This window comes from Schistocerca cancellata, chromosome 1 (assembly GCF_023864275.1).
Source record: "Schistocerca cancellata isolate TAMUIC-IGC-003103 chromosome 1, iqSchCanc2.1, whole genome shotgun sequence".
Lineage (NCBI taxonomy): Eukaryota > Metazoa > Arthropoda > Insecta > Orthoptera > Acrididae > Schistocerca > Schistocerca cancellata.
Window position 1 is genome coordinate 568,682,038 of NC_064626.1, and position 21,900 is coordinate 568,703,937.

A 21,900-nucleotide genomic window follows, 5' to 3' on the forward strand; every position below is an offset into this window, starting at 1 on the left:
AATTGATTGTGTCAGGACGCGAACCACCGCCCCAACGAAAAAAAACTCTTTATAGGACAGTGACTCTATTCATTACGCTAAACCAACATCACACCCTTCATCGCGAATCATAGTATGTTACCGCATGCTAAAAACCTTAATCGTAGATATGTTACTAACTGAAATTTAATTATAACAAATTGTACCAAGAACAATGAGTTTTGGGTGGATCTCCAGTGTGACGTTTTAGCCTACTCTCATTATACGCAAGTTACAATAGTTCCTTTGCCACGAATATGATGTTTCTCATTATTTTATTGGAACGAATCACACAGTTAGCAACGGGTTTTGCAGTGATTCTCATTTTCATATCAGATATTCTGAGCGTGCGTCTGAGCGTTGACCAATGAGATGGCACAACGCCACCTACGTCACAAGCACGCCGTCTCCCTTCAGTACAGAGTTGTGAGACGCCATATTGGCATTCATTTCGAGCATATATATATATATATATATATATATATATATATATATATATATATATATATATATATATATATATGCTTGAAATGAATGCCAATATGGCGCATCACAACATATATATATATGCTTGAAATGAATGCCAATATGGCGCATCACAACTCTGTACTGAAGGGAGACGGCGTGCTTGTGACGTAGGTGGCGTTGTGCCATCTCATTGGTCAACGCTCAGACGCACGCTCAGAATATCTGACATGCCAGATATTGCTCTGCACGTTCGGAAAGACTCCCGAGCGTGCTATTCCATGCTGTGACGTCAGAAACTCGGCACGCTCAACGCTCAACGTTCGGATGCACGGTCCGTGTGCCGACGGCTTTAGGTTTCGCTAGGTGCTACTTAAGTGTGTTTGGAGTTACAAGACACGCGCAACTAGGGGTATTCTTACAGCTTGTTCTGCCAAAACATTGTGCTGTATACTTTCTGCAGCAAGTACCCCTGGTAGGAAAGAGTTGTCCAACACTTTTACAGTTCGAACTATCGATATACCTAAGAATGAACCCTTAGTGATAAGAACACTGCATAAATGAAAACCGACAGTGCGTCAGCCCGTTACACCATCGCCCTTATCCGACATCTATATGGGACATTCCGTGACAGTGATGGGTCGAGACAGCTGCATTGATATAGCCGCTACGTCTCGTATCCTTAGATTTATGTTTATGGTCTAGGCTGGGACACGGGCTTACGGCACTTTAGTGCATACGCTTTATGCGCTGGTCGGCGGAACTGCTCTTCCTTATTTCTGCTACTTTCAGCTGCCGAGAAGTACTGGGAAGGACTGTCAGTTAAAAAGGCTAATTAAAAACTTATGCAAGGTCCAACGCATTCTCTTACGCAAATATCACTTCTACAGTAAAATTGTCGGCTGAATACTTCAGCCAATATTGCTTTCATTTGTGGTATATTTAGTGTCTGCTGTATGTTACCTTCAACGCCTGAAAGATGTAAGACTAGTGATAGTGAGACCCCTCGTAGAACGGCGTTCTGACAACTCAGTCCATTACAGGACAAATGTTTCGTAATTTTTCCGTATGACGATGCTGTGCCCAAACTGAAGATACAAAAAGACTAGGTAAGTGCAGCAGGCTCTAAGCAATCAATCTGCTTCCATCTATTTGTAGACCTAGCAATCGACAGAAGCCAAGAGCTAGGACTCATCCTAACACTTTCGCCATACCTCTTTATAAATTACCATCAATGTCGCAGTGGAATAACCTGCGTAGCGAGCAGTCTAACCCTCCCGTGGTTGATGGGACACGTATGTTCCAAAGTAATGCGCATTTTTGAGCGTTGGTGCTTCTATTGCTCGTATCTGTCTAGTGCTAGTAGGCATCCTTTCGGAACTTTGAGAAAAATTCTACGGAGCATGGGGAGGATATACAGAAGGTTGTGAGCGATCAAATGGGGCGGCCTGTGTTTACAGTGTCTTTCACGAGACTCAGATCCAATGATCATATTCTCCAGTCGAAGAATGTCAGAAGTAAATAACCGTCTTCTATTACGCACCATAGACTTAGCTGGTATCTACATAAATTGTATTTAGTGAGACGTATATGCCCCAGGAAACTTCATAGAGTTTAGAAAACATTGATATGTATTTGAAAATGCCGTCTTTATCCTTTATGTTCAAAACTTAGGTGGGACATGTTATGTTTTTCATCGTCAACGAGAATAAACGTGCTTTGATACGGAATTGTTATACTCTCCTCCTCCCCCCCTTCCCCCATTTTGCATCCTGGTAAAATTATTCTACAAACAAAAATTTAACTTTGAAAATCCATGGATCGAGTTAAGTTTGCCGTACACACGTCCCCCACTACATCGATTTTCAAAACTCGTCGGCTTAAAATTCTTTTGATAGTAAAAGTGTATTATTTATCATAAAAGAAGACCGTTTTTGACCTTTTATTTTTCCAAATACACTGACGGAACAAAATCGCAACACCGAGAAGGAGTTGTGCGACATAAACGAAAGTTGGTAGGTGTTTTTCTACATCTGAAAGATGAAGTCTACTTACGTTTTGGGCCAGTCGCGGTAAGAGTTGCGGTAGTAAGCCACTATGAGGTTGAGAATAACGTTTGCCTTAAATACTGGTGGTCTTGAGGTAGCATTCTCGCTTCCCGCGCACGACGTCCCAGGTTTAATTCCCGGTGGGGTCAGGGGTTTTCCCTGCCTCGAGATGACAGATGTTGTTGTGTCGTCTTCATCATCATCATCATCACCACCATTCATCCACCTTGCGGTCGGAGGAAGGCAATGGCAAACCACCTCCGCTAGGACCTTGCCTAGTCGGCGGTGCGGGTCTCCCGCATCGTTTCCTACGCTTCTCGGAGTATGGGACCTCATTATCATCATCATTAAATACCCGCTGTAACGGTCGTGAGCGCTAGTTACTTTTCATACTGGACGTGGTGACTGATGTTAACCAAGAATAATTTTACAGCGAAAAAGACACCATTATCACCCAAAATCTCACTGATTTTGAACGAGATCGTGTAATAGGACTACGAGAAGCTGAATGTTCCTTCTGCGATACTGCGGAAAGACTTGGCAGGAATATAGCCAATGTACATGACTGCTGGCAGCGGTGCTCACGAGAACGTACGGCCGCAAGAAGACTAGACTCCGGACGGCCACGTGGCAGTAGCACGAGGGAAGATATGGCTCTGTCGCATCGTATTGCATCTGCAGCAACAGTTTGAGCGGTAATTGGCACCACAGTGACACAACGAACTGTTAAAAATCGGTTACTTCAAGAGCGGTTCCGAACCAAATGCGCTGCAGCGTGCATTCCACTGACCCCATATCACCGCCATTTGCGACTTCAGTGGTGTCAGGGGAAAGCTGGTGAGAGGGTAGGGTGGAAGTCTTTTGGTCTATCTCATGAAAACTGGTTTTGCCTCGGAGCCAGTGATGGCCGTGTGTTGATTAGAAGTAGGTCTGTCGAGGGCGTGGAACCAGCCTGTCTGCGCGCTAGACACACTGGACATACAGCTGGAGTTACGGTTCTGGATATGATTTCGTATGACAGCAGGGGCATTCTCGTGGTTATCCCACGCACCCTGACTGCAAAATTTTACCTTAGTCTGGTGATTCGACCCGTTGTCATGCCATTCATGAACAGCATTCCCGTGGGGTTTTTCCAACTGGATAATGCCCGCCAGCTTACCGCTGTTGTAATCCAACATGCTTTACAGAGTTTAGACATGTTGCCTTGGCCTGCTCGATCACCAGATGTGTCTCCAGAGCCGCACATATGGGACATCACCGGAGAGCAATTTCTGCGTCGTCCACGAAACAACATTAACCGTCCCTGCACTGACCGACCACGTGCAACTGGCAAGGAAGTCCTTCCCACAAACGGACATCCACCATGTGTACAACACAATACATCCGCTTTTTCATGCTTGCTTGCAAAACTCTGGCGGCTAGACCGGTTATTAACGTACCAGCATTTCACATTTGCAATGGCTTATCCCGCGCTGTGATCTTGCAATGTTAATTACTTAAATGTGTTACCCAGACAAGTGCATTCCCAAAATTTTATTACTCTGCATTCATTACTTCTTGGTGTTGTGATTTTTTTCCCCCCTTGTATATGAAAAATAAATTTGAGCCATCAAAGGGATAACGGTACTATATTGGGCGGTGTCAGGGATGGCTGCTTCGAGCAAATATCTCCAGTGTGAGGGAAACACTTTCCACAACTCGCTACCGCAGTTAAAATAAGGTCAGTGGATAAAAATTTAGTCACCCACTTCAAGGAACACACTGGTCAGTTTGGGGCGTTCAGGACGGTGTTGAACTGGTACACACGGTCACGTGATACTCCACTTGCTGTCTCAAGTCATGGAAGTGAAGTTGTGTGCATGTACCAGTCACTTGTATGTAATCTACGAATTAGGATGGATCGACATGGAGATGTGACAGTAGCAGAAAGAAGCTATCGTCTCTGGACATGGCCATGACCACACCCTAACTGAAGGTGTCGGATTTATTGATGTACTAACGTGGACTGGTGTACCACTCGCGGCCACGTAACGCGGCTTAAGAAATAGTGGTCGTAAACGCCATGCACCGGAGACGAGTGTCCTTCCATGTCAATGACATTCTGTCTCGGACACGACAGGAATTGCTGCTGTCAGTGAACCAGGTCTATCTTAACCAGTTTCCGAGCTAATGTTGAGAACAGATCCACAGACAATGCACATTTGGAGTCGGGCATGTCAGTGGCGGATACAGAAAAACATGAAGATGGGGGCGCTACAGATATCTTGAGCTACGTTTTCTTTTACCGTAATAAAACAATCAAGTCACAAGCAAAGTTTGAGATAGTTTTATTTAAACAGATTGTACACATATACAAGGCAGTGCCGTCTTATGAAATGAAAAAGTTACAGTTGTGGTACTCTTTCTTAAATGATGAATTCAATGCGCCCATTCTTCCTGGAAAATTGGTTAATTACACCGTCAATAAGACAATAAATGACAGGGTGAGTGTTCAACAGAGCTAAGCCATTAAGTCGATGCTCCTCCATTGTCGATCTTAGCCGTAATGTTGAAAAACTTCTTTCACTGTAGCAATAGATGCAGGTAGACGCACGCTTATTCATTCTTCAGTCTTAATATTTCTGCTTCTGAATGTAAACTAGCATCCTATACGGCGAATAGTCCGTAATTATAACGCTACGTATCGAAGGTTCTCTGTACAAGAAAACAGTAGAATATTCGCGACTTTTCTCGAACAAATGCCAGACAGAATAACGTATCGAGAGCACTAGAGTGGCAGCAAATTTTCTTGCAGGTATGCGTTAGCTATCTATGTGCCAGACAGAAACGTATAAAGTACGATGAGGCGGCTACATAGGAAAGTACAACTACTACGTAACTCTATTCAGTCGAGTCGAGTCGACTGGCGAAAGAAACGAACGAATAGCGTGCAGTCTGTCTGTGGCGGGGACGGCGCGGGTGGCAATGCGGGCTGCCTCGCAAGAGGGGGGGGGGGGGGGGGGGGGGCGCCCCGCGCGCCGCCATATACGTCCGCCATTGGGGTACGTCGCTGAAGGCCAGCGGCACATGGAGTTGCTGCTCTCTGTGGGGCCGAACGACACGAACTGCACAAAAAGTGACTGGAGGCGTGTAGGGTACACCTACGAGTCATGATTTTGTGTTTTTTCAGATGATTCTGGGCGTCGAGTATGCCACCAGCCCAATGAAGACGTTAGCTCGCACCAGTGTGCAGTGCAGGCTGGACGTGGTTCTGTTATGTTTTGGGTGTGTTCTTCGTGCCATAACTTGGGCTCGCTTATTCAGGTTATCGTGACCAAGCACAATGACGTTAATTGAGCATTCTGCCAAAGAAGTGGTATCTTTTCTTCTACTCCTCACGCTGAGGACATCATCTTCCAAGACGACTACAGTCGTGTCCAGAGGTCTCCACGCGTACCTTCCTAGTTTGTCGAACAAACAGGCAATCTAACATACCTCGACAGGCACACTAAATCACGTGTTGTTAATCCCATATATAATGTCTGAAACTATTAGGAAAAACGGGCGAAACGTAGCATTCAGCATACGCGCAAGTTGGTAGCTCTCTAACTTCTAACCCTCCACTAATTTCTCGTCCAGTGTACTTAGCTTTGAAGGGTAACGTTCAACCTCCAGGACTGACACCTGTCACTCCAATCGATCCCGCCAGTCAGCCATTGAATTAAATATTGCTGTAGTAGTGGAAAATAAGTGTGTGTGTGTGTGTGTGTGTGTGTGTGTGTGTGTGTGTGTGCGCGCGCGCTTGGATGAGGGGGAGGAGGGTGGAAGGGGGGGAGAGAGAAAGAGAGAGAGAGAGAGAGAGAGAGAGAGAGAGAGAGAGAGAGAGAGAGAGAGCGCACTAGATCCATTGACTAGTCGACACCTGCAGTTCACCAGTTCACTCTATTCTGCCGGACGACATTTAAGTGAGAACGCAAAGTCTCCTATATCTCTATGAATTCGGTCGAATTCAGTCACATTTGCTACTCTTAATCGCTTCTGTTGCTGCATTTTGCAACTGGACAGGTCAACTTGTCCAGTAGAATCTAGTCCTTGTCAGAAATTCTTGTAACAATATTCAGTGAGCCTACCTGAGCCATCCGGCCCGAAGGGTCAAAAAATGTCGAAAACTCTTCCATCGCTGGCCTTATGAACGTATAGTGCGAGAGGACTCACTGCCCGCCCCTTATTTCCACTGAAGTGATACACCAGGACACAATGTTCAAATGGCTCTGAGCACTATGGGACTTAACATCTACGGTCATCAGTCCCCTAGAACTTAGAACTACTTAAACCTAAGTAACCTAAGGACATCACACAACACCCAGTCATCACGAGGCAGAGAAAATCCCTGACCCCGCCGGGAATCGAACCCGGGAACCCGCAGGACACAAGGTACTTGACACAACACACCTCTGTTATAGCAAATAGTAAGTTAGAGTGAGTTCTGCTCATTGCGGAGCTTGCTAGCCTGTTACATACAGGACGCGGAGTCTCCGACTTACCTCGTCGCCCTTAAAGTTATCACCACCATTAGACTCTCAATAGCAAAGAAGAAGTTGTATCCTCTCAGTTATGTCACTGGAGTCGTCATTTCTTGTCAGAGAGGTCACAGTTCGTAGTAACTGACGGAAAGTCATCGAATGAAACAGAAGTGATTTCTGGCGTTCTCCAAGGTAGTTTTATAGGCTCTTTGCTGTTCCTCATCCATACAAACGATTTGGGAGACTATCTGAGCAGGCGGCTTAAGCTGTTTGCAGATGACGCTATCGTTTGTCGACTACTAAGGTCATCAGAAGATCAAAACAAATTGCAAACGACTTAGAAAAAATATTTGAATGGTGCAAAAATTGGCAGTTGACCCTAAATAACGAAAAGTGTGAGGTCATCCACAGGAGTGCTAAAAGGAATCCGTGAAACTTCGGTTACACGGTAAATCAGTCAAATCTAAAGGCCGTAAATTCAAGTAAATACTTAGGATTTACAATTACGAACAACTGAAATTGGAAGGAACACGTAGAAAATGTTGTGGGGAAGGCTAACCAAAGACTGCGTTTCACTGGCAGGACCCTTAGAAAACGTAACAGATCTACTACGGAGACTGCCTAACAGTACGCTTGTCCGTCCTCTTTTGGAATACTGCTGCGCGGTGTGGGATCCTTACCAGATAGGACTGACGGAGTACATCGAAAAAGTTCTAAGACGTTCAGAAAGTTTTGTATTATCGCGAAATATGGGAGAGAGTGTCACTGAAATTATACAGAATTTGCGGTGGACATCATTAAAACAAAGGCGTTTTTCGTTGCGGCGGAACCTTCTCACGAAATTCCAATCACCAGCTTTCTCCTCCGAATGCGAAAATATTTTGTTGGCGCCGACCAATATAGGGAGAAACGATCACCATGATAAAATAAGGGAAATCAGAGCTCGTACGGAAAGATATAAGTGTTCGTTCTTTCCGTGCGCTATACGAGATAGGAATAATAGAGAATTGTGAAGGTGGTTCGATGAGCCCTCTGCCAGACACTTAAATATGATATGGAGAGTATCCATGTAGATGTAGATGAAACCAATGAACTTGATAATAAAATTAATGTGAGTGGATTTTAATAATAATAATAATAATAATAATAATAACAATAACGATCCTTGGTCAATCGTAGGATTTTTATTTGTCACTCTTCATTTATTTCACGGGAGGTATGTCTGTTAATACGAAACATGTCAAGGTGCACCTTGGTTCAGATCCATGTTGGACTGTAGGTCTCGCTGTAACTGACTCAGTTAATCAATTCGATTCTCAGAGAAAATCGTGAGTGTAACATCTCCATTAGAACTACGTTTGCTAAGGCACTGTGGTATTCAGACCAAACTTCGGATTCATTATAGTTCTGTTTTAATTGCAACAACAACAAAACAATCATCCACACAATACTACGATGATATATAATCTAATCAAGCATGCAGATCTGCTTTTTTACTTTAAGTATATTTTTTATTCAAAGGTGGATCAAATATTTTAATTTGCGTGATTTCAAATAAAATATTTTTCATTTTTTTTTTTTGCACCTACCTGACGATCTGCATGATCAGAACCAGTTTTCATAGTTTTTTTTAAGGAGCAGCTGATCATGGTGATCAAGACACATTTTGTATTTCAAGAAACTCTTCACGTTCCCATCAAAAGATGGAAAACAAACTCTGAGCTCCGGTTAATTTTAATCTCACTAATGGAAGCCGGCTGGTGACTGAGACGCTAACCCGCCTGAAGCGGCGCTCCAAGGCGAAGTCGAAGCAGACGCATCAGACGGGCAGAAATCTCTGGAACTCGGCAGGGAGTCTACGGAGGCCGCGGCGGCGTAAGCAGCAGTGGGTGACCCGGTTAGGCACCGGCTGACGCTGGTTGTGACGACAGGCGTCTTCCGGCCGCGGCACCGCAGAAAAACAAACAGCGCCAAGTGATTTGCGACGCTGACGGGTCGATCACGGCTGCAACCGGAGTGTTGGGTGGGGGGATGGGAGGGCCAGGGGAAGGGTGCAGCCTTGGCGCGGGACGGATATACGGCGGGTCAGGCGAACAAGCGCGCGAAATACGGCGCCCATAACTCAACGTGCACGTGCGAAAACTATGCCACCACCTGGCACTGATCTCCACTCTCGCGCGTTGCTTAAGGCGAGAGATAATACGCGTACTTACGAAACTGTAAACGCTGTCGTCCGGCTAAATTCAAGTTTAGTCCAGACGTGAAACAAGTTAGCAGCCAAGTCTCGGGCCAGCTGCAGCGTCTCTTTCGAAAACAATAGCAATTGCTGTAGCACAGCCAGTCATTTGCGATATGCACTTGTCTCGCTACGGACGTATGTTAACGAACCTAACAACGATAGAACACAAAACTAACAATGTTTAAAGAATGAATTTTCCACTCTGCAGCGGAGTGTGAGTTGATATGAAACTTCCTAGCAGATTAAAACTGTTTGGCAGAACGAGACTCGCCCGCGAAAGGCAAAGGTCCCAGTTAGAGTCTCTTTCCAGCACACAGTTTTAATCTGCTAGGAAGTTTCTAACAATGTTTATTTTGCTTCGATATTATTTTTTTAGGTTTATGGAATTAAGTTTGTGGTGAAACGCCAGACCATAGCATAACCCGAGGTCGAGGCGCAAAGCCGTCGAATGTGTCGGCTTCACTTACTCAAAAACTTCAGTAGTTAATCAGAAGACAAGAGTTCTGATGTTAACGTCCCACATTACTCCGACGTGAAAGTTCAGCACTATATCACGTGCGACAGAGTTATATTTACTGGTACGCTCTTTGATATCTTATTATTAAGCTGGTAACGTCACGATGAAATAAAATACATGTCGTGCAATTCTGCCACTGTTTCCAGCATTTTAAGTACTCAGACATCTTAGACTGCTCTCCTGTATTTTGTATTTTTCCCTAAATTTTCTTAGAAAATGCTACAGCAAATAATATAATTTCAATTAACCCATTCAGTTCTTACACATCAGCACATTGTAACACACTATATAGAAGAGATGTCAACGGCCTTGCCGCAGTGGTGACACCGGTTCTCGTCAGATCACCAAAGTTAAGCGCTGTCGGGCTGGGCTAGCACTTGGATGGGTGACCATCCGGTCTGCCGAGCGCTGTTGGCAAGTGGGGTGCACTCAGCCCTTGTGAGGCAAACTGAAGAGCTACTTGACTGAGAAGTAGCGGCTCTGGTCTCGGAAACTGACATACGGCCGGGAGAGCGGTGTGCTGACCACATGCCCCTACATATCCGCATCCAGTGACGGCTGTGGGCTGAGGATGACACGGCGGCCAGTCGGTACCTTTGGGCCTTCGTGGCCTGTGCGGGAAGAGTTTAGTTTAGTATATAATAGATACATTATATACTCCTCTTTGAAATTCTGAAGGTAGCAGGGGTAAAACACAGGGAGCGGAAGGCTATTTACAACTTGTACGGAAACCAGATGGCGGTTATAAGAGTCGATGGGCATGAAAGAGAAGCAGTGGCTGAGAAGGGAGTGAGACAAGGTTGTAGCCTATCCCCGATGTTGTTCGATCTATAAATTGAGCAGCCAGGAAAGCAAACAAAAGAAAAATTCGGAGTAGGAATTAAAATCCATGAAGAAGAAATAAAAACCTTGCGGTTTGCCGATGACATTGCAGTTCTGTGGGAGACAGCAAAGGACTTGGAAGAGCAGTTAAACGGAACGGACAGAGTATTGAAACGAGGATGTAAGATGAACATCAACAAAAGCGAAACAAGGATAATGGAATGTAGTCGAATTAAATTAGGTGATGCCGAGGGAATTAGATTAGGAAACGAGACACTTACAGCAGCAGATGAGTCTTGCTATTTGGGTAGTAAAATAAATGATGATGGCTGCAGTGCAGAGATATAAAGTGTAGATTGGCAACGGCAAGAAAAGCATTTCTGAAAAAGAGAACTTTATTAACACTGAATATATACTTAAGTGTCAGCAACTCTTTTCTGAAGGTATTTATCTGGGGTGTAGGCATATATGGAAATGAAACATGGACGATAAGCAGTTTAGACAAGAAGAGAATAGAAGCTTTCGAAATGTGATGCGACAGAAGAATGATAAAGATTAGATGGGTAGATCACGTAACTAATGAGGAGGTATTGAACAGAATTGGGGTGGGAAGAAAACTGTGGCACAACTTAACTAAAAGAAGGGATCGGCTGATAGGATACAGTCTGAGACCTCAAGGCATCATCAGTTTATTGCTACAGGGAAGTGTGAGGGGTTAATAATTGTAGAGTCAGACGAAGAGTTGGAAGTAACCAGATTCAGAAGGATGTAGGTGGTTGTTGTTACTCGAAGGTGAAGAGGCTTGTACAGGGTAGAGTAGTGTGGAGAGCTGCATCAAACCATTCTTCGGACTGAAGACGACGACGACGTATTTCAATGGTTGATTTCGCTTTTGGATTTATTCTCAAGCTTTTTTCAGTCGTCCATAAGGTTAAATCGCGAATTTCTGTCCTTTCTGATCCACTCGTTATACACTTGTGTTACTGTAGAGTGCAGCATCATTAAAGAACAATAAAATACTTTTCACAATATACAATTTATAATGGTAAAGAAAACAAGTGCTAGTCATATTCTGAACACTTGCTCCATTAGCTCATAATGTGTCACTCGTTGCTCACATCGACGTACTACCCTGTAGAGCGAAATAAAGACCTGGGCAGTGCGTGTTTTCACGCCCTAGAAACAGGGAGAGGAGGTTATCCAGTGTATGCTTCTGTATCATTACAGCGGGATCGCTGCCAAAGACTGCATATCTGTACTCCAATTCCCGCAACAAGAATTAAACAGTGACCAGCACTTTTGAACGCTAACAGTGTGTCAACATACCCTCTCAGTGTAGTGTGTGTAAATCTGCGTTTGTTCTCACTAAAACACGGATTACTTTAGTTCTAATACTTCATTTTTTCCTAAAAATCTAACGTACTAAGCCCGCGAAAGGCAAAGCTCCCGAGTTCGAGACTCGGTCCGGCACACAGTTTTAATCTGCCAGAAAGTTTCACGTCTTTTTTGTTCAAAATGTGTGTGAAATATTATGGGACTTAACTGCTAAGGTCATCAGTCCCTAAGCTTACACACTACTTAACCTAAATTATCCTAAGGACAAACACACACACCCATGCCCGAGGGAGGACTCGAACCTCCGCCGGGACCAGCCGCACAGTCCATGACTGCAGCGCCCAAGACCCCACGGCTAATCCCGCGCGGCACACGTCTTTTTTGACCATGTCGTTTCATTCGCACATGATGCCTCTAAAGAATAAAATCTATGAATTTCTGGAAGATTATCGTTTGCACATAGCTATATTATCACTTTATTAAACAAACAGTTTCGGTCAGAAACGGACCATCCTCACGTATAATGTGACATTATTTAATCAGAGCGTGACAAATCTTAAGTATTAACAAGCATCATGCTATAAACCAACATGTTAAATTCAACTGTAATACTGGGGTACATACAACGCACAGCAAGTAATGTGAAGGACATCCCAAGACTGACGTGCATGTCTTCCTAGTACAGATATGCATTTTGTTTCCGACAACTAGGAGGCACTGTCATAGTAGCAAGCGAGCCAACATAACGAAACTGTAAATAGTACATTTTTGCGTCTGTTGTTTCGTTCGTTTGCGGCCTTGAATTGCTCGGCAATGAAGCAATGAAAAGAGCAACGCTTAAGCGATGCGAGTTACGACTTTGTGTTCTCCCACGTTCGGAACTGTATCACACAAGAAAGAATTATTAAAATGTTTAAGTCGGAATGATTTCAATAAACGAATAAACAAGTTCGTGGGCGACGAGGATTAAACAAAAAACTGGAGAATATCAGCGAGAAGAGGGAGGGCGGGGGGTTAGAGAGAAAAGTGAAAAATAAAGTTCGTCTAGGATGCCAGTTATCCTACTTATTCCACTGGGGAGTCAAATTTTCGCGTACGTGTCTAGGCCGGTGTGGAGCGAGACAAGGATCTACCAGAGGCAAAATCCATATCCTCGTCTATCCCGTAAAGCAACTACCAAAATAATTGGTATCAAATCAAATGGTAATATCTATTTTCCCGCAGAAAAGTTAGAACACGGGCTGCTTTTGTTGCATCGCCATCGAGGCTCTGGGACAAGCACCGGCCGAGATGTACGAGGCGTGTTTTCTAAGTAAGTACCGTTTTGAAATTAAAAAAAGGACCTGCTAAGATATCGCAATAATTTTATTTTTACAAGAAAGCCTGTACCTTAATCTACACACTGACGCCATTACAGTCTGATTCTTCCTTGTTTACGTTGTGTACTGAGTGTTTAAGATGCCTCCAATAATCGTGAGTCCCGCCGACTGTGAAGTACGGGCTGTTATAAGATTTCTTAGTGTTGAAGGCCTAAAAGCAATCGATATTCATCGTGAGATCTGTGCAGTTTACGGAGAAAACATTATGAGTGATGGAATGGTAAGAAAGTGGGCGAGAGCATTTAAAGATGGCCGCACAAATGTGCATGATGAACAACGGAGTGGGCGTCCTTCGGTCGTTAATGAAAGTTTGGCGCAGGAAGTGGACAATGAGGTAAGAGAAAACAGACGCTTTACAATTTCCTCACTGCGGGATGACTTTCCTAATGTTTCTCGCAGTGTTTTGTATGGCATTGTGACCCAGCACTTGAATTACCGAAAATTGAGCGGACGTTGGATACCGAAAATGTTGACGGGTGTGCACAAAACCAAACTTTTAGTCAGTGCATTGACTTTCCTTCAGCGGTACCACAACGAAGGCGATGATTTCCTAAGGCAAATTGTTACGGGCGATGTAACATGGGTGGCCTACGTCACACCAGAATCAAAGCAACAGTCCACGGAAGTTGAGCAAGGGCACCGTTTTGCTGCAAGACAATGCCCGTCCGCATGTGGTGAATCAGACCAAAGATCTCATCACATCTTTTCGATGGGAAACTCTAGATCATCCTCCGTACAGCCCCGATCTTGCCCCCAAAGACTACCATCTGTTCCTGCACTTGAAGAAACACCTGGGCGGTCAGCGTCTTCAAGACGATGACGAAGTGAAAACAGTGGTGATGCAGTGGTTAACAAGTCAGGCGGCAGACTTCTATGAGGAGGGTATTCAAAAAGTGGTACAACGTTATGACAAGTGCCTCAGTACTGACTGAAATTACGTAGAAAAGTAGATTAAGGTACAGGCTTTCATGTAAAAATAAAATTATTGAGATATCTTAGCACGTCTGTCCTTATTTCAAAACGGTACTTACTTAAGAAACACGTCTCGTAATTAACGTACGCCGTAGGACGAGGATGTCTGCACATCAGTGGGAGGTGTGGCGCACGGCCAGGGTCACTCTAGAGATGCAGTGCTGCCCTCTCCCTCCCCAAACCCCCCAACCCCAGAGACACTCACTGTTCCACGGAATATCGCTATGGTTATCCCCCTCGAGAATTATCACTGAGTCATTAGTAAGGCTGGAGGATACTTTACGATAGTAACATCTCTTCCTTTTGCAATTCACAGCTTTTCCTCAATAAATGCAAGTAACCCCTACCCCGTTCACAGCTGTCACACTTTCCTAATCGTCTGCCGCTTGCACAGTACTACATGCACGCGGCAGCGACGTGTTGAGTGCCTTATCGCATTAGCGAAGTATTTATGGCGCCTAACTGGCAGAATCACATTGTCTCAATTGCAGGGGCAAGTGTTGGCGCGCGACCGACTCCCGCCGCTGCTCGAATCAGGTTCAAACCGGTACCCGCGGCGTGCAGGTCACATCCACAGTCACAGTCAACGCGCCGCTGCTGTTTACTGGCTGGCGCTCGCCGCGGCTGCTCTCTCCGCTCACAGCACACAGCCGGGGACGTCACCAGGTACCGTACGATATTGAGTATCGATATCATTGAACCACAAACTGTACTGATACCTCGATAATACCGAAACAAATTAGAATTATATTAATACCGTTAAGTGCTCATGGGCGTTGATATGTATCAACGGGGACAGGTGAAAATGTGTGCCCCGACCGGGACTCGAACCCGGGATCTCCTGCTTACTTGATAGAAGCTCTATCCATTTGAGCCACCGAGGGCACAGAGGATAGTGCGACTGCAGGGACTATCTCGCGCACGCCTCCCGCGAGATCCACATTCTCACCTTGTATGTCCACACACTACATTCGTAGTGTCCCACCCCAACACACTCATTACTCGTGGAAGACATTCTTACCAAGTCCCGTAAGAGTTCTGGGAATATGTGTGCATCCGCACAGAAGAAGGAGGTCATGGCCGGTATTGCCTGAACTATATACTTATATGGGTATGGTGTCTGCTCTTTCGGACATGTCCGAAAGAACAGACGTCATTGATAACCTGTAGCCATCTATAACGAAATTAGAATTATATTAATACCGTCAGCTGCCCACGGGCGTTGATAAATATCAACGGTGGCAGGTGAAAATGTGTGCCCCGACCAGGACTCGAAACCGGGATCTCCCACTTACATGGCAGATGCTCTATCCACCTAAGCCACCGAGGGCACATCATATCCGCATACCGCCTATTATTTTTGTCCCTTACATTCCAGTCTCTGACTTTCTGTACAGTTTTTATCATCTACAGGACCCTCAACTAATATAAAAGTTATTGCGTGACACCTTAACATGAACTATCATCCTGTTCTTTCCAGTCACAATGTTCTAGCAGGAAATAAAACTATGCAGTACTCTTTGCCTAAGCAGGTTAACGTGATAACTACAAGGATCTGCTAAGCAATACGTTATATACGGTGAAGGGTTGCTTTTGAAGCACAGAGTAGGAATCTGGTAAAATACATAACCCCAGTGAAGTGGAACAAAAGCACCACTGTCATTTCGTAACGCACGTTCACATTTTACCTTTTCTTTTCGGGAAATCTTACACCCGAGCTCTGCAACTGATTACACCACCAACTTTTGTCCTCTTTCTCAGCTCCTACAACTCACTCATTACGGAGGGATGCTCACTGTTTTTCAGGCAGCGGCAAATAGAAACCAAACAGCATCGTAAATATTTTTATTCAAATAGTCTTGAACGTAAAACATTAGTAACTATGTTGACCGGTTCCACCTGCTACGCCGTCATCAGAACTATTTGGCTTGTACCAAGCAAAACAGTTCTGATGACGGCTTAGCAGCTGGAACTGGTCAACATCTTTACTAAAAATGGTTCAAATGGCTCTGAGCACTATGGGACTTAACATCTATGGTCATCAGTCCCCTAGAACTTAGAACTACTTAAACCTAACTAACCTAAGGACATCACACAACACCCAGTCATCACGAGGCAGACAAACAACATCTTTACTAATTTTTTGCGATGAAGACTATTTCAGAGACGTGCAGAACTACACGAACAGTTGTGAAATTAAACTTGCTGGCAGATTAAAACTGTGTGCCGGACTGAGACTCGAACTCTGGACCTTTGCCTTTCGCGGGCAAGTGCTCTACCATCTGAGCTACCCAAGCACGACTCAGGACCCGCCCTCGCAGGGCAAAGGTTCCGAGTTCGAGTCTCGGTCCGTCACACAGTTTTAATCTGCCAGGAAGTTTCATAACAGCGCACACTCCGCTGTGGAGGGAAAATCTCATTCTGGAGTTATGAAATAATTTATCTGCAGGGAGGTAGGTTGAAGAACAGTATTTTACACTGTGGATAACCGGAATGAGGTTGCGCTACTGTTAAGGCACTAGTCTTGTATTCGGGAGGATGGTGACTAATACTCATCTGGTATCGTGATTTAGGTTTTGCATGGTTTACCTAGCATCTTCAGCCATATGCCCTGTTGGTTCGGTTATTAAGCCACGGCCGACTACATGTCTCATCCTTCTCAAATACGATCTGTAAGTACATAAATGCCTGTATTTGCAAGCTCTGTCTTTTCTTCTTAATTTATAATATACACATCAAAAAAAGTTTAGCATCACTCCGGTTCCCAGAACTCCTGAAAATAGACGTTGACTGTGGATATTGTATCACAGACACAGTCCCTTTCACTGCACAGAGATGTCACTAAACCCGCCCAAAGATGTAAACAACCATGCATGACCAGCGCCTACTAGATGGAGGGGTTCCGACAGCTAATAAGTTCCAATCATTCCACCAGGAAGGAGGTACACGGTTCGTGTCGTATGTAGTTCAACCATGCCTAGACGGTCAATACCGCGGTTCTATCGCGTCCGCACTGTTACTTTGTGCCAGGAAGGGCTCTCAACAAGGGAAGTGTCCAGGCGTCCCTGAGTGAATCAAAGCGATGTTGTTCGGACAGGGAGGAGATACAGAAAGACAAGAACTGTCGATGACATGCCTCGCACAGGCCGCCCACGGGCCACTACGGATTATGGCTCGGAGAAACCCTGACAGCAACGCCACCATGTTGAATAATGCTTTTCGTGCAACGAACAGGACGTTGTGTTATGACTCAAACTGTGCGCAATAAGCTGCATGATGCGCAACTTCACTCCCGACGTCCATGGCGAGGCCCATCTTTGAAACCACGACACCATGCAGCGCGGTACAGATGGGCGCAACAACAAGCCGAATGGACCGCTCAGGATTGGCATCACTTTCTCTTCACCGATGACCGTCGCGTATGCCTTCAACCAGACAATCGTCGGAAACGTGTTTTGATGCAACTCGGTAAGGCTGAACGCCTTAGACACACTGTCCAGCGAGTGAATCAAGGAGGAGGTTCTCTGCTGTTTTGGGGTGGCATTATGTGGAATCGACGTACGCCGCTGGTGGTCATGAAAGGCGCTGTAACGGCTGTACGATACGTGAATGCCATCCTCCGACCGATAGTGCAACCACATCGGCAGCATATTGGCGAGGCATTCGTCTTCATGGACGACAATTCGTGCCCCCATCGTGCACATCTTATGAATGACTTCCTTCAGGATAATGACATCGCTCGACTAGAGTGGCCAGCATGTTCTCGAGACACAAACCTTATCGAACATGCCTGGGATGGATTGAAAAGGGCTGTTTATGGAAGACGTGACCCACCAACCGCTCTGAGGGATCTACGCCGAATCGCCGTTGAGGAGTGGGACAATCTGGACCAACAGTGCCTTAGTAAACTTGTGGATAGTATGCCATGAAGAATACAGGCTTGCATCGATGCAAGAGGACGTACAGTGTACAAGAATCTGGACCACCATCTGTGAAGGTCTCGCTGAATGGTGGTGCAACATGCAATGTGTGGTTTTCCTGAGCTATAAAAAAGGGCGGAAATGGTGTTTATGTTTATCTCTACTCCAATTTTCTGTACAGGTTCCGGAAATATCGGAACCGAGGTTTTGGAAAGCTTTTTTTGATGTGTGTGTTATGAAAGCCGCACATCGTTATAGAAGTCATCATAATTACTACTAAACAGGGAATTTCGTGTTTCAGACGCACATTCTGAAAAGCTGCAGTCTTAAATGAGGCATATTTTTGATACTAGTAGACTATTTTGTCCAAGAATACACTGTCTGCTGTGCTTGTCAGTTTCTGATGTCCGTCTTTGCTTCATCCATCAAACGTCAAATGCGTGTGAATTCCTAAGGAACCAAACTGCTGAGGTCATCGGTTCCTAGAATTATACACTACTTAAACTAACTTACGCTAAGATTAACACACACCCCCATACCCGAGGGGCGGGAGGGCTGCGCAGTCCGTGACATGGCGCCAAACCGCGTGGCCCATCAAACGTCATTTTGCTCCGAAGCTATCAGAACTTCTTCACTTGATGTAATACATGGGCTCCATTTTTCTTGTTATGCTTTCCCCTAATTCACATCTGCGCGCATCGCTTGGTTACTATTATTAGTTTTGACTTACGGCAGTGGCAAGTGGACTTATAATGGGAGAAATATCCAGTAATGAAGGCAATTCATCGAGTAATGAAAGATGCTTGGCGAGTGTTACTAGGCACGACAGCAAAACAATCAGATGCATCAGGAAGTTCTTTTTGAGCCCAAGATGTAAGAAAAGAGGCAGACTGCGACTTGTAGTGGTCGTGATGGAGAAGCACAGCGGGCCCGAGTCGCACCAGCGCACCAGCTATTTCCACACGAAAATGTTGGGTAAAATATTACTGAAATTTGAAACTATTACTGGACTGATGCTAATAATTGCGTATAATTTCTATTCGCTGTACATGCGTTTCCAACATGCAATATTACCAGTTCGTATACTTTATTGGACGTTTTACGGAAAAGTGAGATCATACGACACTGACAGAGTTGTGTCTCCTTCAAAAAGTTTCTTCTGATTTCATAAGCTTATATCGTTTACAGAAGTTAATATAGAACCCTGGACTGTATTTTAATTCACACACCAATACTAAAAGTTCACCTTAACACCAATTGTAAATTGCCAGTTCATGATGTTGAGGGGGGGGGGGGGGAGGGGAGGGGAGGGTGTTACGGAGAATTCCTGGCGTTAGCTGCCATGGTAGTTCATTACAAGATTGCGAGAAAACGCCGAAAAAGCCATTTTGCAACAGGACGGAGCACCACCGTACTGGCACGTGCTTGAATGAGCATTTCTTCACATTGAGGTACCGTCAGTAATGAATCGGCCTTGAAGCGTAAGTATCTCGCATCAATGCGCCATTAACCTGCGACGTCACCTGATCCCAAGGTATGTGATTGTTTTTGTGAGGATCTGTGGAAGACCCCGTTTGTGCACCCCACATTCCAACACTTTTGGGGGAACTGCTTCGATTCATGGCAACGGCAATGACTGCCTTAGCTCCAATAAATACTCGCAAAATTATGGGACGAGTTTGACTATCGACTGTAAGTCTGTCGTGCCTCTGGTGAAGAGCACTCTGAACATTTGTGAGAGATGAATGAAAACTTTGATCAGAAACGTAGCTGAAGAAAATATCAACCTTGTATTTCAAATGGCTCTGAGCACTATGGGGCATAACATCTGAGGTCATCAGTCCCCTAGACTTAGAACTACTTAACCTAAGGACATCACATATATCCATGCCCTAGGCAGGATTCGAACCTGCGACCGTAGCAGCAGCGTGGTTCCAGACTGCAGCACCTAAAACCGGTCGGCCACAGTGGCCGTCCAGCATGCAGCTGAAAGCTATACCCTTGTAAATTACGATGGTTCTTTTGAAAATAACATTTTAGTTCTATGCGCCAAGTTGAAATTTACACCAGTTTCTATTTTTATTCATGTACAAGATACACAGTGTAAAAAAAAGTATTCCATGTTTTGATAGGTGGTAGTATGGACCAAAACAAGAAAAAAATGTCTAGTAAACATGGGCTCTAAAACGCGTTCCTTAAGAGCTGTGACCACTTGTTCAGTAAAGAACTCTGTTCCACAGATGCGAAGATGAACCAATGCTCCTAGTTCTTACGATATGCATTTTAACACCATGTTTACTAGACAGTTTTGTCTTGTTTTGGTCCGTATTACCACCTACCAAAAGACGGAATACTTTTTTTAACACTCTGTATTCGTGCGAAATCTGACACGTATTTTTGAAGCACCCTATATTTTTCTTTTAAAATTTATCATATCACATCGCGATGCAGTGCTGAGTTTCGGAGACACTTAGTTTCAGTCTTATTCCGTAGTAACTAGGAATAAACGATTATGAATTACGCAGCCGCTGGATTCCTGATTTCCTGAATTGCTTTAATTTACTTCAGTTATTTTGAAAAATGGAAAAACCGCAACACAGTTGTTTAAACCGTAATTTTTTTTCTGTGTACACGACCGGTTTCGGAACTCTAAGTTCCGTCATCTGGTGTAAACTGTAATAATAAACATATTCTATTACGCACGGATTGGAGGGGATCAGATAAGGAACTATGCGGCTTAAATTTCTCAATTAAAACAAATTGAAAGAGAGAACTGGACGTTACTTAGAAAGACAATCACTTAATCTCTGAAGTCATTCTCACACCAAGGTTGTCATCGAACAACAGGTTTCGTATCAAAAAGAGTGAAAGAACCTGAAAAATCCGCGAATAAATGGACATCACGACCGGACACTAAAAGTTACAAAAATAATGAAACATGTAAAATGCCATTAAATGGGGGTGTGTGTGGGGGGGGGGGGGGGAGGTGATTGAATCACATATTGCGTGGAATTACTTACAAAAAATTCCATAACAACCGCTCCGTGCTGCGCAACTGAAACACAACATTGTCTTATACACTAAAGAGAAAGGTCGAATACTCACTGTTCCAGAGGAACTTGAAATCGTAAGAAATCTTCATTCCCACCCCCCAATACAATTAATCAACCAACAGAACCATCACAAAAATATTGTAGTTAATTATGAAATTATCCAGGAAGATTAAGGTGTCCCACATAACGTAATTTTCTTTTTTTTTTTTAATGTAGGGGTCCTCTTCCCTCCTATTACAATTTACACTAGATGATAGAACTTTTAGGTGTTTCGAAACCCGCCGGCCGCCTGTGGTCGACCGGTTCTAGGTGCTTCAGTCTGGAACCGCGCTACTGCTACCGGTCGCAGGTTCGAATCCTGCCTCGGGCATGAATGTGTGTGATGTCCTTAGGTTAGTTAGGTTTAAGTGGTTTCTAAGTCTAGAGGACAGATGACCTCAGATGTTGAGTCCCATAGTGCTTAGAGCCATTTTAAACCATTTTTTGTCCCGAAACCGGTCGTGTACACAAGAAAAAACCATGGATTAAGCAACTGCCCTGTGGTTCTTCATTCTTCAAAGTGACTTGTAAAGTTGTGGATGCCCCATAAGAAAAAAAAAATCCTTTGTTACTGCAATTAAGATACCCTTG

At 44.5% G+C, this 21,900-nt stretch overlaps 1 protein-coding gene and 1 pseudogene across 1 annotated transcript in view; one reads left to right on the plus strand and one right to left on the minus strand.

Moving 5' to 3' along the window:
* The window catches only part of LOC126181501 (unextended protein), a 534,918-nt gene that overhangs the window by 88,982 nt on the left and 424,036 nt on the right, over positions 1-21,900 (minus strand). The gene's annotated exons all lie outside the window — the stretch shown is intronic.
* On the plus strand, positions 10,089-10,206 carry LOC126095364 (5S ribosomal RNA; annotated as a pseudogene).